The sequence below is a fragment of the Xyrauchen texanus genome, chromosome 5, assembly GCF_025860055.1.
Source record: "Xyrauchen texanus isolate HMW12.3.18 chromosome 5, RBS_HiC_50CHRs, whole genome shotgun sequence".
Classification (NCBI taxonomy): Eukaryota; Metazoa; Chordata; class Actinopteri; order Cypriniformes; family Catostomidae; genus Xyrauchen; species Xyrauchen texanus.
In genome coordinates, this window is record NC_068280.1 from 29,757,934 (window position 1) to 29,771,710 (window position 13,777).

Genomic DNA, 13,777 nt, shown 5'->3' on the forward strand with positions numbered 1-13,777 from the left:
ATGTGAGATTACAATAGTGATGCTTTGCAAGCACCACTAATAAGTATGTGAGATTACAATAGTGATGCTTTGCAAGCACCACTAATAAGTATGTGAGTTACAATAGTGATGCTTTGCAAGCACCACTAACTAGATGGTACATTTCCTGAAGAAAATGTGATGTTGCTTGCGTGTAGTAACTCGTCAAACAGCATGCTGTAACTTGAAAAGAACAAAAATTCATGATCTGATAAATAAATCAACCCAGAAGTCTGTACGATTTTCTGGTGCAGAAATATGTGATTTGTTACTCGGTTGCTAGGGTAAGCCCATGTGGTTGCTATGCAGTTACCATAGGTAATACTAATCAAGTGCTCCTTTCCATCCTGAGTGAAATAAGTCAACCCGGAAGTCTCTACGTTTTTCTGATGCAGAGATATGTGATTTGTTACTCGGTTGCTAGGGTAACCCCATCTGGTTGCTAGGCAGTTACCATAGTGATACTAATCAAGTCTCCTTGCCATCCTGATTGAAATAAATCAACCCAGAAGTCTGTACTGTTTTCTGGTGCAGAGATATGTGATTTGTTACTCGGTTGCTAGGGTAACCCCATCTGGTTGCTAGGCAGTTACCATAGTGATAGTAATCAAGTGTCCTTGCCATCCTGATTGAAATAAATCAACCCGGAAGTCTGTACTCTTTTGTGATGCAGAGATATGTGATTTGTTACTCGGTTGCTAGGGTAAGCCCATCTGGTTGCTAGGCAGATACCATAGTGATACTTATCAAGTCTCCTTGCCATCCTGATTGAAATAAGTCAACCCGGAAGTCTCTATGTTTTTGTGATGCAGAGATATGTGATTTGTTACTCGGTTGCTAGGGTAAGCCCATCTGGTTGCTAGGCAGATACCATAGTGATACTAATCAAGTGTCCTTGCCATCCTGATTGAAAGAAGTCAACCCGGAAGTCTCTACGTTTTTCTGATGCAGAGATATGTGATTTGTTACTCGGTTGCTAGGGTAAGCTCATCTGGTTGCTAGGCAGTTACCATAGTGATACTAATGAAGTGTCCTTGCCATCCTGATTGAAATAAGTCAACCCGGAAGTCTCTATGTTTTTGTGATGCAGAGATATGTGATTTGTTACTCGGTTGCTAGGGTAAGCCCATCTGGTTGCTAGGCAGTTACCATAGTGATACTAATGAAGTGTCCTTGCCATCCTGATTGAAATAAGTCAACCCGGAAGTCTCTACGTTTTCTGATGCAGAGATATGTGATTTGTTACTCGGTTGCTAGGGTAACCCCATGTGGTTGCTAGGCAGTTACCATAGTGATACTAATCAAGTCTCCTTGCCATCCTGATTGAAATAAATCAACCCAGAAGTCTCTCTGATTTTCTGGTGCAGAGATATAGTTACTGCTAAACGGTTGCTAGGGTACTCTGTTTAGTTGCTAGGGAGTGGCTTGGCAGCTGCCAATCATGAATCTCCAAAGGCTGCTTGTCAGTATGAATGATATAAACCAACTCCCATGCCTCTGTGACATTCAGAATGGAAGATATCCCTCTATGGATTTTGGTTGTTAAGGTGCTCGACAATGGTTGCTAGGGAGGGGCTAGGAAGTGTTGATTTGATGCATGATTGGCTGTTTGCTGTCCCGAGTCAAACGAGACCACCCTTGTGTTTCTATGACACTTCTATCCGGAGATATCCCTTTGATCTGTTTCAATAGAAGTCTATGGGACTTGTTGCTAAGGTGCTCTTAATGGTTGCTAGGGCGTGGCTTGATAGCTTCACAATGATCCTGAGAGACTGATTGGTCGTCTGAGTAAAATGAGCCCACCCCTCGTCTCTATGACACTGTGATCCAGAGCTATGTTCAATACAAATCCCTATGCCTTTTCATTTCATGGGCCGTCCTACACCATTATAAGTCAATTGGGGCATTTTTGGGCAGCTCCTGCCCCCAGGGGTGCAACTTTTACCCCATATTGAGGTATGCTCTTACAGAGCCTGCCAGCCTCTTCAAATGTGGCAAATCACACGTTTCTGTGAAATCCTCGCTCGGAGCTGTGACGCGTCAAAGTTTGTCGCAATGTTAAGTCTATGGGATTTTTCGGCCGCTTTTTTGCCCCTGGGGCAAATACCGTACTCCGATCGCTTATAAAAGTCATAGCACACGTGTCCTCAATAGGCCGTTCGATTTGACACCTCATTTGTGGGTCTCACGCCAAACGGTGCGGGACGAAGTTAGAGTAGTCGAAGTTATTGTGAGATACAATAGTGATGCTGAAACATAATAAGTATGTAGATTACAATAGTGATGCTTTGCAAGCACCACTAACTAGATAGGTACATTTCCTGAAGAAAATGTGAGTGGTGCTTGCCGTGGCAAAACTCGTGAAACAGCATGTTGTAACTTGAAAAGAACAAAAATTATGGTCATAAATAAATCAACCCAGAAGTCTGTACGATTTTCTGGTGCAGAAATATGTGATTTGTTACTCGGTTGCTAGGGTAAGCCCATGTGGTTGCTATGCAGTTACCAAGGTAATACAATAAATGGCTCCTTTCCATCCTGAGTGAAATAAGTCAACCCGGAAGTCTGTAGTGTTTTCTGGTGCAGAGATATGTGATTTGTTGCTCGGTTGCTAGGGTAACCCCATCTGGTTGCTAGGCAGTTACCATAGTGATACTTATCAAGTGTCCTTGCCATCCTGATTGAAATAAATCAACCCAGAAGTCTGTACGCTTTTCTGATGCAGAGATATGTGATTTGTTATTCGGTTGCTAGGGTAACCCCATGTGGTTGTTAGGCAGTTACCATAGTGATACTAATCAAGTGTCCTTGCCATCCTGATTGAAATAAACCAACCCAGAAGTCTCTACGTTTTTCTGATGCAGAGATATGTGATTTGTTACTTGGTTGCTAGGGTAACCCCATATGGTTGCTAGGCAGTTACCATAGTGATACTAATGAAGTCTCCTTGCCATCCTGAGTAAAATAAGTCAACCCGGAAGTCTCTACTGTTTTCTAGTGCAGAGATATGTGATTTGTTACTCGGTTGCTAGGGTAACCCCATCTGGTTGCTAGGCAGTTACCATAGTGATACTAATCAAGTCTCCTTGCCATCCTGATTGAAATAAATCAACCCAGAAGTCTCTCTGATTTTCTGGTGCAGAGATATAGTTACTGCTAAACGGTTGCTAGGGTACTCTGTGTAGTTGCTAGGGAGTGGCTTGGCAGCTGCCAATCATGAATCTCCAAAGGCTGCTTGTCAGTATGAATGATATAAACCAACTCCCATGCCTCTGTGACATTCAGAATGGAAGATATCCCTCTATGGATTTTGGTTGTTAAGGTGCTCGACAATGGTTGCTAGGGAGGGGCTAGGAAGTGTTGATTTGATGCATGATTGGCTGTTTGCTGTCCCGAGTCAAACGAGACCACCCTTGTGTTTCTATGACACTTCTATCCGGAGATATCCCTTTGATCTGTTTCAATAGAAGTCTATGGGACTTGTTGCTAAGGTGCTCTTAATGGTTGCTAGGGCGTGGCTTGATAGCTTCACAATGATCCTGAGAGACTGATTGGTCGTCTGAGTAAAATGAGCCCACCCCTCGTCTCTATGACACTGTGATCCAGAGCTATGTTCAATACAAATCCCTATGCCTTTTCATTTCATGGGCCGTCCTACACCATTATAAGTCAATTGGGGCATTTTTGGGCAGCTCCTGCCCCCAGGGGTGCAACTTGTACCCCATATTGAGGTATGCTCTTACAGAGCCTGCCAGCCTCTTCAAATGTGGCAAATCACACGTTTCTGCGAAATCCTCGCTCGGAGCTGTGACGCGTCAAAGTTTGTCGCAATGTTAAGTCTATGGGATTTTTCGCCGCTTTTTGCCCCTGGGGCAAATACCGTACTCCGATCACTTATAAAAGTCATAGCACACGTGTCGTCAATAGGTCGTTCGATTTGACACCTCATTCGTGGGTGTACGCCAAACGGTGCGGGACGAGTTAGGTGCCGAAGTTTTGTTAAGAGATATAAAAATAAAAATAAAAAGTATAATAAGTATGTGAGATTACAATAGTGATGCTTTGCAAGCACCACTAATAATAAGTATGTGAGATTACAATAGTGATGCTTTGCAAGCACCACTAACTAGATGGGTACATTTCCTGAAGAAAATGTGAGTGGTGCTTGCCGTGGCTAAAACTCGATCAAACAGCATGTTGTAACTCGAAAAGAACAAAAATCACGGTCGTAAATAAATCAACCCGGAATTCTGTACAATTTTGTGGTGCAGAAATATGTGATTTGTTACTCGGTTGCTAGGGTAAGCCCGTGTGGTTGCTATGCAGTTACCAAGGTAATACAATACGCGGCTCCTTTCCATCCCGAGCGAAATAAGTCAACCCGGAAGTCTCTACGTTTTTCCAATGCAGAGATATGTGATTTGTTACTCTGTTGCTAGGGTAACCCCATGTAGTTGATAGGCAATTACCGTAGTGATACTTATGAAGTGTCCTTGCCATCCTGATTGGAATAAATCAACCCAGAAGTCTCTCTGATGTTCTGGTGCAGAGATATAGTTGTAGCTAAACGGTTGCTAGGGTACTCTGTTTAGTTGCTAGGGAGTGGCTTGGCAGCTGCCAATCGTGAAACTTCAAAGGCTGCTTGTCAGTATGAGTGATATAAACCAACTCCCATGCCTCTGTGACATTCAGAATCGAAGATATGCCTCTATGGATTTTGGTTGCTAAGGTGCTCGACAATGGTTGCTAGGGAGGGGCTAGGAAGTGTTGAGGTGATTCATGATTGGCTGTTTGCTGCCCCGAGTCAAACGAGACCACCCTTGTGTTTCTATGACACTTCTATCCGGAGATATCCCTTTGATGTCTTTCATTAGAAGTCTATGGGACTTGTTGCTAAGGTGCTTTAAATTGTTGTTAGGGCGTGGCTTGATAGCTTCACAATGATCCCGAGAGACTGATTGGTCATCTGAGTAAAATGAGCCCACCCCCTTGTCTCTACGACACTGTGATCCAGAGCTATGTTCATTACAAAATCCCTATTTCATGGTCCGTCCTACACCATTGTAAGCCTGCCAGCCTCTTCAAATGTAGCAAATCACACATTTCTGCGAAATCCTCGCTCGGAGCTGTGATGCGTCAAAGTTTGTTGCAATGTTAAGTCTATGGGATTTTTCGGGCGCTTTTTTGCCCCTGGGGCAAATACCGTACCCCCGATCGCTTATAAAAGTCATAGCACACGTGTCCTCAATAGGCCGTTCGATTTGATACCTCTAAATAATAAGTATGTGAGATTACAATAGTGATGCTTTGCAAGCACCACTAATAATAAGTATGTGAGATTACAATAGTGATGCTTTGCAAGCACCACTAATAATAAGTATGTGAGATTACAATAGTGATGCTTTGCAAGCACCACTAATAATAAGTATGTGAGATTACAATAGTGATGCTTTGCAAACACCACTAATAATAAGTATGTGAGATTACAATAGTGATGCTTTGCAAGCACCACTAATAAGTATGTGAGATTACAATAATGATGCTTTGCAAGCACCACTAATAATAAGTATGTGAGATTACAATAGTGATGCTTTGCAAGCACCACTAATAAGTATGGCGAATAACAATAGTGATGCCTTGCCTTTGGCAAGCACCACTAATTAATCAACATTCTCTGTGATCGATTCGCGCTTGGGTAGCATTTTTCGACAAGGCAGCACAAATCGCCAGACTCTGCTATCAATTCGCGCTACGGTAGTATTTCACCGGCCTTCATAGGTGCTCGCTAACAGCACTTGCCCCTACAGTCTGTTAAGGCTAAATGGGGGATCTTTGTCTTTGTTTTGTTATCAATCCACGCATGCATTATTTCAGCCAATGTTGTGGCTTTGTTGTGTATTTATTGTCAAGTGTCAATTATTGATATTATATATGACAAAGTTAATAAATTGCTTTTATTTACATTAAATTAAAAGTGTTAGTTTCTACCCCGCTCTCCCCTAAAGGAAATATAAGCATATAGCGATAGTTCTATCTGGAAGACTCATAAGATCACGTCATCCATTCCATTTCATGACCACCAGTGTAGGTCCCATCCTGCTGAAGGGGCAAGCTCCTCTCTTGTACCGTTATAGTTCTTCGGCGGGATCTGACTGTTCGAGCCAAATTTTGCGTCAAAGGAAACTATTCTCTCAATTTATTCGTGTTAATTATTATATTCTTAGTGGAAGAACATTTGCAACCAGTAGCGGTTTTAGGCACGGGCGAACCGGGCATTCGCCCGGGGCGGCATTTTTTCATGTCACGTGGGGGGTGGCACGAGCAGTTTAAAAAAAAAAAAACTGACTGGGGGGTCCACTGTATAACAGAGCAATACATGGATATCATGTGACGTCACACATTAAAGACGGCGCCATCTTTAGGACCGCCAAGGGACCGGAAGTAAACAGTAAATATGCCTTCTATCTGCTGTGCCGTGGGCTGTGATAACAGCAAGTCAAAAAAAAACGGGACATACGTTTTATAATATTCCTAAAAACACTGAAAGGAGACATAAATGGTTAGCTGCCATTAAAAGGGATCAGTGGACTCCCACAGAACACTCCAGACTGTGCAATGAACACTTTATTTTGGGTAAGTTAACTCCTTAACTGACGTTAGCTAGCTAGCTATGTTAGCAACCCTACGATAAGATAAGATGACATGCCACATAACAATGTTGATGATGACAGTGATTCACAAAGTAAAATCAGTCACAATTATTTCATCTCTGCTCATCTATATTATTTCTGGTAGAGCTAAAGTTACAGGAGGCTACACCAGGCACGTAACTGAAGTGTTCGTTCGCGTTAGCGTCTGCTGTAACCTTCTGCTATGATTAGTGAACTGACTACTACTACTAGTTTTCTAAAACTATTTTTTAGCCTCATGAACGGAGCGTTTCACTTACCCGGTGTAGCCTTCCTGTTAATGTCACACACTGTTCATTAATGTGTCACTATATCTCATTCTACCCCTGTAGGTCAGAAGAGCAAGAATCCATTAAACCCCGACTATGTGCCAAGTTTGTTTGATTATCTCACACCTGAGCAACGCAAAAGAAAAATAAATAGTTACAGCAAATTTGAGCAAATGCAAGCTGTCAAAAGAAAGAGAAGGACGTGTGATGTTGGACCGGTGGCACCCTGTGACAACAGCAGCCAGATTGATGACTGTGATTACACCACAGCTCAGGAGGGTAGAGGTCAGACAGCTGATCACAGCTACTGTAATTCTGCAGTCTATGCTGAGAGCAGTGTACCATGCTCCAATGCAGCCTGCCATGAAACTGTGAGGAGATTGCCAGAAGAGTGCACTGCACTAAGGTCAGAGGTTTATCAGCTCAGGGAAAAGGTTAGCAAGTTATCCTTCAGCCAGGAAACCTTCAAGGACAATGATGACATGGTGCAGGACTTAATTGGCCTTCCATCCTTTGCCAAGCTGATGGTTGTCTTCACTTTTGTGTCAGCGTTCCTCAAGGTGGGACCTGGATTGAATCCCTTTCAAAGCTTTTTAATGACCGTAATGAGAATGAGACTGAATTTACCACTGTATATATATTGAAATATATATTTCATGTGTCAAAGCCTACTGCAGACCGAATTTTTAACAGTACGTTAAATGTCTTGCATGATAGGTTGTTTAGATTCATACTGTGGCCCAGTAAGGAACAGATTCAAATTAGTTTACCCATGTGTTTCAAAAATAGTAGTTATAGAAATTGTACATCCATAATAGACTGCTTTGAAATTTTCATTGAGAGACCAAAAAACTTGAGAGCCCGAGCACAAACATACTCACAATATAAGCACCACAATACTGCCAAGTACTTGATATCAATAACTCCACAAGGAGTCATATCGTTTGTGTCTCATGGCTGGGGAGGGCGAGCAAGTGACAGGCACATTACAGAGAACTGTGGCTACCTGGAAAATCTGTTACCTGGTGATGTGGTCCTAGCAGATCGAGGGTTCACAGTAGGAGATGCTGTGGGATTGTACAGTGCTCATCTCAAAATACCTGCCTTTACTAGAGGGAAAAAGCAACTGCATCCAAGTGAACTTGAGTATTCAAGGGGGCTAGCAGCTGTTCGAATTCATGTTGAACGAGTGATTGGTCTTGTGAGGAATAAGTACACAATTTTACAAAGCACAATTCCCATTTCTCTCTGCCAGACTGCAACTCCAGGAGAGCTTACATCTCTTGACAAGATGGTCAGAGTGTGCTGTGCTCTGTGCAACATTTGCCAATCTGTAGTGCCCTCGCAATAGCATGGGTGTCAGTAACATTGTTTTCCTTAGTGTCACAATGTTAAACAATTGTGTACAAATGTATTATATATTTGGATCTTTGTTTTTTTTATACAAGGCTGTTACTTATGAGTTTCATGTAAAATTGTTTTGTGTTTGTCTTGTTTACTTGTTTCTAAAACAAGCCTATCACAAATGTGTGTGTATATTGATATTGACTGAAATTACTTTTGAAACTTGTTATTCATTCAATTACAACACTTTAGTGATGTTTATTATACATGGTCACATTGCAGTAACAATACATGTGTAATTTATACATTTTCCATCACATTCCATTAGGCAGTGTTGTAATGTAACAAAATACAAATACTTCACTACTGTACTTAAGTAGAATTTTCACACACAATTTATTACTTAAGTACAGTAAATAACAGACACTAAGTATCCAAAGTAATTTTCTGATATTAAATGTACTTGAATATTAGAAGTGTGTGTATGGATATATATATATATATATACACACACACACACACACACACACACACACATACACACACTTCTAATATTCAAGTACATTTAATATCAGAAAATTACTTTGGATACTTAAGTACAGTAAATAACAGACACTTTAAGACTTACTTTAAGTAATATTCTAAAAGGAAACTTTAACTTACAACTTTAACTTTTTACTTACTAGCTACATAAAGTGCAGCATAAGTAGCCATTACAAGGCAATTACAATTATAACAATAAGCATACATAGACGGTCTGTAAGAAGCTAAAACGTAGTGTAGAGCCAAATATACAGTGTAGTTACTGATGTAGATCAGAGATCACACAATAAACCTGAGATAACTGTCTATAAGAATGTTGAATGTAGAAAAAAAGTCAATATACAGATAGTGCAAGTATAGCAGACCGAATTATACAATATACATAAGAGTCAAAAATATAATACAGATATTGTAATTAGCGTGTGCAAAAACAGGCTGTGTAGGAACCAGATACTTGTACTTTTACTCAAGTATTGTTTCAAGTACTTTACACAAGACTATCATTAGGTCAGTCAGCTCCCCTGTCACAGACTGGTAATACTAAACTTGTTTTCTGCACTCCACACATTTCCATGTCTTAGGCACCCTGGTCAGCTTAAGGCAGGTCTTGTGAAAGTGCTTTCGCCTACAATTTCCAGATGTGCAAATGATGACATCTGTGGCCACAGGTTGACCACAGTAGCATCCCACTTCAGGTGGCTGTTTTGTGGCTGTGGTGTATATGGGAGTAAGGCGTGGTGCTGTATACCATTTCCCCAGCAGCTCAGGGAGCACTCCATTCTTGATGAAATTCACCACTTTGTCGTAAGCATCGTGTAAGAAGACAGGATCATATGGAATTCGCTGGGTGAAAACTTCCTGTGGTGTCCACACCATGAAGTCACAGTAACTCACCTCTGCAATGTGCATTTGTGCCTGCACTTGATACATGTACTTGTGGAAATGTCTCAGTGCCATGACCCCATCCTCTCCTATGCCAAGACAGAATGAGTAATCCTTGCAGCTTTCAGTGAGGGAGCAGTTCCTGGTTTTGAAGGGGCATTTTATCTCTAAAATGCCATCTCCATGGCAAATGCAGGCTACCAAACCATCAGGTGATGCTCCAATCCAGGGGAGTTCTGGGTTGATGATGAACCCTGATGCCCTCACCTGGAAGTCTTCATGGTGGTCTTGCATCATAGCAACATAGCTTTCCCTTGCTCTGTCCTCATTATGTTGACCCCATCTGACAAAGATTGGAATGTAAGCATGCAGGTAAATATGGTGCAAAATGTGAGAGCTTGTAGAATACGATGTGTGAACTTGCAGAACAAAAAATATGTACTTGAAAATTTGCACTTGTAGAAATGTCACAGAAAAAAAATATTCACAAATGTGTAGATTGATATGTACATGAACATGACAGCTGCAAACATGTAATACAAAAGTCGAGGCGCACAGATTTACCACTTCGTGATGCAAGCTCTCTTGACAGTGTTTTTTTTTTCTTTGTGTGACTTCAAATTCAGATCACGTGTGTGAATATTTTTTACAAGTGCAAATTTTAACATACAAGTACAGATTTTTGAAGATGTCTACTATTTACCAGGTGTTGCATTATGACAATTTAAAAAAAAAGCATTGATTTACTGGCTTATAAATAGCGGCTTCACAAACTTGCAAGCATAGAACAAACTAGACCAATTAATCTTGCTTTATGCATGGTTGTCTTGCACAGTAGGCCTATGAATAGCTCTTCTATGAAACTGTTCTGTTATCGATGTACCTTGTTGCCTCAGTGGACAACCGAGAAGCACGGGGATAGCAAATTCTTTTGATCAAGGATGCAGGTGTGTTTGCTCTGGCTGCCTCACTGAAAACTGACGCTGTGACTCTTCCTGCCCTCTGATCAAACCATACTCTAGATTTACTTTGCTCCCTGCTCTCCTCCTCAACTATCAAACACTGGGAAAAAGTTAGTGACACATGACTATTTAGAGCTTAACTACCACTGAAGTGTATAGATTGACTAAAACTGATTACATTCAAGAAAATCATCCATAGGAATACTTTCAAAATGGAAAGGTTTATCATTTATTTCACCTGAACTGATACACTGAAATATTAAGAGTTGTACCAAAAAAGCCTGATCATTATGGATATTACACTCCAATACAATGAAGTAGGCCTATGGCAAACTAAAAGGAGAATGTTTATAATGTTTACCTGTTGCTTTGTTAGATGTAGATCATCAAAGACCTTTGTACTCTCAATCAGCAGCAAGGGAAAGTCCATCTCCAGCCAGGTGCTTGAGTATAATGTGGAAAGAGGAGCTGGCAAGTCCAGTTGCATCACCTTTGGGATGTACCTGTGAGAGAGAAACAGAAACAAGACATTTTAAGTGACAATAAATAGTGTCCAGACTATTTAAAGTGACAAAAGAACAAATGTACAGTTAAATATTCTAGACCTGTAGTAATTACTCATTATAATTAGCCCATGTTTTTGTTTTCCCCTGTCATAACTGAGATTAGCTGTAAAGTATTATGTGCAAGCCACAAAAGAGCTTAGTTTTCAGTCAGTCTGTGGAGCAGAGCATCTTATCTGTGGGAGTGGCCCTCAATGACAGAGAGGATCACACTCTTCTTTGGTTTGGACTCCTGCAATTCACTATTATGAAGCGCCTCAAAGAATGCTTGGCAGTCTTTATCTGATGGTCTGATATCAGGACAACCAGGACCTTGATCTTCACGGCTTGAACATGGCTCTTCTTTATGAGAAAAACTGATGTTGCAGATCTCTTCATATGGGACCCCTCTGACAGAGTTCATACTTGTCTGAGCCCAAGCACAAGGCTTCTCGGTGCAAGCCTGCCCGTTTTTAATATCAGCAGCAGCCAACACAGAGAACAGAAGAGCTGCTGCATGAGAGCAGACCTCTCCTAGGCCTGCCTTACAGGTGCAATAAGCCATTAGTACTGTCCCGTCCTCTTGGACTGTGATCCAGGGATGTGTTGGGGTCACAGAAAGGTTTTGTGAATGCTTAACCTTAAGTATGAAACACAAATTGATAATTATAAATTTAGCAATATAGCCAGATTAACCAATGATGTTTAAGTTCAACATATATAACATTATCTAAGACTAGCTATTTTCTACATTATGTTTTCGCTAACAAACGTAAGGTCAGCTTTAAAAAACGAAATTCCATTGGCAATTGTTAATTATTATCCTAGCATTGACCTAGCTAGGTTTGCCATCTAGCATGTTAGTAGCGTAAAGTTAAGTAAACAAATATCTTACCTTTCCTGTAAATAAGAAAAGTTTCTTCATCTCCAGATGATAAAATCTAGGATCATTCACCCATCCTGATTTAAAATACATACGCTTCAGTGCTCTTGTATGCCTTGTAATAGCGTTTCTTTTCTTTATCAGTAAGGATGGCTGGCGCGAAACAGACGTTCCGAAGCTTTGCGAGATCCCGAAGCAAAGATGATTCGAAACACTGATCCGAAGCGTGATTCAAAACACCCACGTCACGTGACAACGGCTAAATGAAGCGTCTAAGTGTTTCATCAGGTGGAGTGCTCCGCCGAATCAGGGTTTCATTGATTGGTCGGTTCGGGAACAAATCACACAATCACACAGTATAAAAGTTTTGTCAACGCATTTTCATATCGTGGGTTTTTGTGAGAGGAGTTTGGTTTTGAGATAGTGGATTTTTGGTGATATAGTGACATTTATAGTGCGATTTGTTTAGTTATATTTAGGATTTAATTTACATTTACACATTGACTTAGAGACACACAGAGTACATATAGTGACACATGAATAGATGCATTGATAGAAATATATATATATATATATATATAGATTAATAGATAGATACATATATTACAGATACATATAGATTATTAGATAGATAGGCTACATATAAAATAGATAGATAGATAGATAGATAGATAGATAGATAGATAGATAGATAGATAGATAGATAGATAGATAGATAGATAGATAGATAGATAGAAAGAAAGAAAGAAAGAAATAAATGGAGGCTCCACAGAAGAGATGCCGTACATCTGTGGTGTGGGAGCATTTCCATTTGGAAACCCCAACTAAAGTGAGATGTGTGTATTGTGATCGGCAGCTCAGCCTACTGCAACAATACATCATCCATGATGCGCCATTTGAGGAGCATTCATCCTGCCATTCTGCAGGGTGCAGAGGATGGTAGTGTTCCCCTGTACCAAGGCCTGCTACTGACACTGCTGGGCCATCTAAGCAAGGTATGCATTGTTTGAAATATAGGCTAATTATAAGTGAAATATAATAACTAAGTGTTGGGCCATTGTTTAGAAAGGCCATGGACTAAGACATGCCTAACATCCCAATCACAACTGCCATTCACTTTAAAAACAAATGTTGTCAATATAATATTATACTTTGTGAATATACATTTTATATGTCTACATATGAGTACCCAATCTACAGCCAAGACATCATTTTGTTTTTTTGTAATTGTTGTATTTCTATAATGCACTTTATCTTTCTCTGCACACTGAGCATAAATATTCATAACATAACTTTGTTTAGGAAGGTTTCCAAATGAACCAGTAGACTACTTTCACGGTAGGCTACTATTTTTCCAATATATTTGTCTGAAAGTATGTTTTATCTTCTCTTTTAAAAGGCAGACAGAGGGAATTGGATGAGGCTCTTCTGAACATGGTGGTGAAGGATCTGCAGCCCTTCACCATCGTGGAGGATGAGGTTTCAGGGCCTTTGTGAACAAGCTTGATCCAAGCTATGTCCTCCCATCCCGGAAGGTGCTTAAAACAATGGTCAGCTGAAAGGTACAACACAACCAAGGAGAAGACAATGGAGGACCTACAAAAGGCGGAATTTGTTAGCCTTACGGCTGACATGTGGTCTTCCA

General features: G+C 40.7%; 1 long non-coding RNA gene across 1 annotated transcript; it reads right to left on the reverse strand.

Annotated features, from left to right (window-relative positions):
• Window positions 1-8,794: 8,794 nt before the first annotated feature.
• Window positions 8,795-12,312, reverse strand: LOC127644330 (uncharacterized). Its single transcript, XR_007970636.1, has 3 exons — window positions 12,145-12,312; window positions 11,069-11,889; window positions 8,795-10,088 (listed from the first exon to the last, which is right to left on the reverse strand). It is a non-coding gene; the product is annotated as an uncharacterized LOC127644330 (long non-coding RNA).
• Window positions 12,313-13,777: the final 1,465 nt, after the last annotated feature.